We start from the raw sequence: 5,649 nt of genomic DNA, 5'->3' as shown, positions 1-5,649 counted from the left end.
CCTGGCTGTACTAGAACTCGATGAGTAGACCAGGCTGGCCTTGAATTTACAGAGATCCACCTGCCTCTGCCACCAAGTGTTAGGATTAAAGGTGTGCGCCACCACCAGGATCCGGCTCTATTTTTCATTTGTTTGTTTTTTGAGACAGGGTTTTTTTGTGTAGCTGTGACTGCCTTAGTACTCACTCTGTAGACCATACTGGCCTTGTATTCACTGAGATCTGCCTATCTCTACCTCCCAAGGGCTAAAATTAGAGGCCTACCCTGCCACTTCCTGACTATTTTTTTACACAATTTTTACCTTTTTACTTGGGCTGATATTTGACATAAAAGAAAAGAAAGATGTTTTTAACAGATTATTATTATTGTAGTAGATGCTGCTATTACCCTGTGATAAGACTGGTTCTGTTTGCCTAATATTCTATTTGTTTTAATTTTCTTCTAACAATCACACCAATGGGTATAGGGCCTTATACATTTTTAACCTTCTCACAGTGTAGAATTGAAATATGCTTCAAATAATAAAATATGTAGTTTTTCCTTTCAAATTGCCTCATAAAACATGTAATACTTCTTGAATACTCACTTTACAGATACTTAAAGAGTTCAATATTACTTAATTTGGGATTATATTTCTTTGTTGCATATCATACTCATTTGAAGATAATAAGGCTACTCAAGATAACTATAAAACAGTGATTTTTAATAGGCTTATTTCTCTATTGTAACATACATGCAAAACATTGAAAAATTTTGAGGAAGAGCTAGGGATATAGCTCAGTAGTTGAACACTTTCCTTAAATGCAAAGTCCCGGGGTCCCCCCCCCACACACTACCAAATAATCACATTAGGAAAACCATGGAAAGTTAAAAGTTCTAGACATTTAGAACAGATATCAAACCAACATGTAGTCCTTCTTTTCCACATAATATTTTAATGTTGGAATTATCGCAAAAACAAATGAACCAGTTTTTGTATTTGTTTAGTTCTAGCCACTGCGTTGAGGACCCAACTGAAGTTAAGATAGCTTCTTTAGAAACAGGAGGAAGAAAAACTTTAATCATTAGGATGAATTTACTCAGTGTTGGAACCAGAAATGTCCCCTGATAATTTATCTCTGAATACAATGTCTTCTGACTCACAGGTTCTCCGACTTCTCAAAACAGTGTGGGTAGTAGTAGATCACATGTTCCAATACATGAAATTGGGGGGACATTTCATATCCAAATAATGATATTATAGAATAAGAAAAATTAATGCAAAATATTCTGCTAAATTCTCCCCCAAATCTCAATTCTTTACAAAAAGTAATTGTATTAGTAACTGACTAAATACCTATTTCTCATTTGGAAAAAAAAAAAGTTATGTCTTCAAAACTTTAAGGTAAATATTTAAAATTTTGTGGAAACATGACATACTATTAATGCATTATACATGGTATTGTTTTAATAGTGCATGTTTATAGTAAAAGAAAGCTGTGTTAATTGCTGCAAATACAAAGTTGTGTGAACAAAACATTTATATTTTTGAAAATATCGATCAATCTGCAATGGAACAAATTTTGTTTTTCAAAGAAGGGGTGAATAATTGAGAAAATAGAAAACTAATTAATTTAATACCATTGTTCATTTTAGGAATGAGCTTGTGTGTATACATTAACTATAAAATTTATTATAAATATACAATAAATTTTGATTTAATGACATTTTGCATAATATTTAAATAATTATTTTTTTGCACACTGGGTGGACAATTTATATTCAAATGATGATGTTATAGAATAAAATATTCAATGCAAAATATTCTCCTATATTCTCTTCCAAATCTCAGTTCTTTATAAAAATTGTATTAATAACTGACTAAATACTTATACAAAACACTAAGCAAAGTTTAGATTGATTAAAGCATCTTGTCCCAAATCTAAAGTTACCTAAATTTTTCAGGTAATTGAAAGATAAGTCAGTTTAGACGTTGTGTATTGCCATAAAATGCTGATCTCAAATGGATACTGGTGATTGTTTCTCCAACTGCCTTTCCCTGTTGAACAGGAAAAGAGATCTGATTGATTTTCTCTTGGCTTTCCTACTTGATAACGATTGAAAATAGGTGGGAAGCTAATGAAGTTACAGATGCTTTCAGCTTGTCATTCTAAGTACACACTGAAGGGGCTGAACAGCTCAGAGGAACACATCTTGCATCTGTAATGGCTAGTCTCTTGAAAAGTATATAAACACTTGATTAGTTATGAGGCACCAATTGACCTTTATTTACACTCATTGAGCATTAAAGAACATTAATTACAAACTTCTGAAAAGCATCTGTTTAGTATATTTCATCTTCTCATTATATCTCAGGAACTATGGTAATTGAGTTGAATAACACGTCTAGAGAAATCAGTGCACCAGTTTAGCATGAGAAAAGAAAATAAATGAACAGAATTGAATTGAGAGGCAAAAATCTGATACGTGTGTTATAGGTTTGGTGTTTGTTAAAAATATTGCTCTTAGCCATCAGTAGAAAAATATATGTTTACTTAAAAAATGAGCCAATCTGATATTACCTTTCAGAAAATAAAATACATTGATGTGGTTCTATGTCTTCTACATTCATAAAAACAGAATTCTAAAAAAATTAAATATTTAAAGAAAATTGAAATGTTAAAATAAAAGGACAACTAATAAGATATTGAACTAGGAATAAATTCTTTAAACAAGACAAAAGTTTCAAAACAAAGAAAATCAAATAAAATTTCACGACACTCAATCTGCTTATTTATATGAAAAATAACAGCATTCATTCATAACTCAAATAAAATATTATAGGCTATTTTATCAAAACATTTACTTAATCTTTTTGATAACTTACATTGAAAATAAGTTTTTTGCCCATCAATATTAAAAATTGGAATCTTTGTGTACTCATATCAGATATACTATATGGAATATGTAACTTAGTACAACTCCTTAAACATATTGCTGAATTTAGAAAATATATTGCATGAATAGTGAACTGAATAACTATAGTAAAAATAAAAAATACGCAGAAAACCCTAATATTACTTATAGTCAGTGTTACAACTTCATATAAGAACACAATATTTCATAAATTGTATATGAAATGACATCTGAAATAATCATCTAAATTCACAGTTATATTGCAGCATTTAATTCAAGTGGAACAGATAAATAAAAATGGATAAATAGAGAAATATGTTGAATTGGAGGGTGCTGGGATAATAAGGGGCAGAAAAATTACATGAGTTTTTTAGGAAAAGTCCCCTTTAGAGACAGAAATGACAGAATGAATATGTCTTTAAATGGAGATTTATTAAATTGGCTCACACTATACTGATGGAAAGTCTGAGAACCCAGTAGTTACTCAGTTCATGAGGTTATATGCCTTAATAGTACCAATCTGGTGGTGAAGTACTGTAGGATCTCTGCATAGTCATTGTTCTTCAGTCCTTATTTGAACATTAAACTAGCTGAGTTCTCTGTCAGGGAAGGATAACAGTAGCAACAGCACTAATAGACTAGATGTATGCATCAGCAAGGAAAAAGGTGGGCAGGTCAAAGCAGCACTATTTTCTCTAAGGCTTCCTTATATATGAGCTGAGTACAGTAAGTGATGCTGACAGTGATTGAGGGTCTTCCTTCCTTAGTCAGTTCTTCCATTACATACCCTCACAATCTTTGCCAGTTGAGTTCTAGTTGATTACAAATTCAATCAACTTATCAATCAAGATGAATCATCACGACTAGGTTGCTAGAAATAAAAAAAACGTTAAGATATTAAACTAAATGTTTCTAGAAAATGAAAAAAAATCAAACTATAAAGATATCAAGAAGCACATTCCAGGCATACAGTACAAGGCCCTGAATTAGGACCATAATATGTTGGCATACTCAGGGGAAAAAAGGAAACACTTCTGGGTGGTTGGATCACCTGGGCCACCCGTTTTCATGGGTGTCTGGTCCCCTTGTTCTGAAAACACACAAAGGTAATACACACATCTGCATCATCACAAATGTGGACTGTGTGATGTACACAAGCCAACCAAAGATGAGTTTTTGTTTTATGTTAGAGCGGGTAAAATATATGTCACCTGACTTGTAGTTTTTCTAGATTTCTTTCTTTTTATGCTGGGATTTTCAGGAGGTCTCCCTTTTCAAATCAGATGTCTATCAACCATGAATGAATCCACAGCTTTCCATTTTCTGATTTCTGTTTTAATATTGACACATTTAATATTTAGGGTAGTTTAATTTACCAGTTCCCACTTAACAATCCTTTGTCTCTGAGCAGTTGTTGCTTGTTCATCAGCATTCAAAAAATTCAAAAGAGTCCGGGTCGAAAAGCCAGAGGCTAGTGGAGAAGTTGCTGGCTCTGGTGCTTGCTTCTTCAGGGCATGTGGAGCAGCGGGAGCACCCCGCGGGGCGGGAGGTCGCAAGATGGACACCCCTCTGCTCTCGGATTCGGAGTCAGAGGAGTCCCTGGTCTCAGATCAGTAGTTGCAGGATACATTTTCCCGCGGACTCCTGAAGTCAGGCCTCAATGTTGTGCTCCAGAAGCTGAAGAAGGCGGTGAATGATGTGAATCGTCTGAAACAGTGTTTGGCCGAATTCAAACGGGATCTGGAGTGGGTTGAAAGGCTCGATGTGACCCTGGGTCCAGTGCCGGAAGTAAATGAAACTCAGCCAACACCCGAGAACAAGGACCAGAAGAAAGGTGTTAATCCAGAAGACGACTTCCAAAGGGAGATAAGTTTCTACCGCCAGGCCCAGGTTGCAGTGCTGAGTGTTACCGCGGCTCCATCAGTTCCACGTCCCCACCAAGTAGCCCACTGATTATTTTGCGGAAATGTCCAAGTCAGATCAGCAGATGCAAAAGATTCGACAGACGCTGCAGACTAAGCAGGATGCCATGGAGAAATGTGAAAAGGCCAAGCAACTTGGAGCGCTTAGGAAATACGGAAAGAAGGTACAGACTGAGGTCCTCCAGAAGAGACAGCAGGAGAAAAAAACCACATGATGAATGCTATCAAGAAATACCAGAAAGGCTTCTCTGATAAGCTGGATTTCCTTGAGGGGGATCAGAAGCCTGCTGAACGCAGTACAAAGGTCAAAGCCAAGAGCCAGCAGATGAGTAAAGGGCCCAGTGCCAAACGATGGTACAAAAACCAGAAGTTTGGTTTTGGGGGAAAGAAGAAAGGCTCCAAATGGAACACTCGTGAAAGCTACAACGATGTCTCCAGCTTCTTAGCCAAGGTGGCTCATGGCAAGGGCCCCAGGAAGCCTGGGAAAAAAGGGGGCAAATAAGCGCCCAGGAAAACGAACAAGACAGAAAATGAAGAGCAAAGCCTGCTGAGCAGTATCGTTCTAAAGAACCAAGGAAAAGGGCGAATGTACAGACTACAAAACACTCAGAACTTTAGTCTTTCTTTTTGTAGAATGTTTTAAAATAAATTAAACTTATGCAAGATACTCGGGTCAAAAACAGAGACTAAAAGATTGAGAAGTTTGCATATTAAATAATATTGCTGACTATTAAAAAAATTCAAAATTAAGACAACATACAGGATCCAGACTCCCTGTGTATTTCCCATCTCTACATAGTTTATTCTTTTTTATCATTTAGCAGCTATTTAGT

The 5,649-nt window shown here is 35.4% G+C and overlaps 1 pseudogene; it reads left to right on the top strand.

The window, feature by feature from the left end:
* Positions 1-4,451: 4,451 nt before the first annotated feature.
* Positions 4,452-5,397, top strand: LOC101982268 (annotated as a pseudogene).
* Positions 5,398-5,649: the final 252 nt, after the last annotated feature.

The sequence above is a fragment of the Microtus ochrogaster genome, unplaced genomic scaffold (assembly GCF_000317375.1).
Source record: "Microtus ochrogaster isolate Prairie Vole_2 unplaced genomic scaffold, MicOch1.0 UNK36, whole genome shotgun sequence".
NCBI classification, from domain to species: domain Eukaryota; kingdom Metazoa; phylum Chordata; class Mammalia; order Rodentia; family Cricetidae; genus Microtus; species Microtus ochrogaster.
Note: the sequence above shows the minus strand (reverse complement) of the source record. Positions and strands in the feature narration are given on the sequence as shown.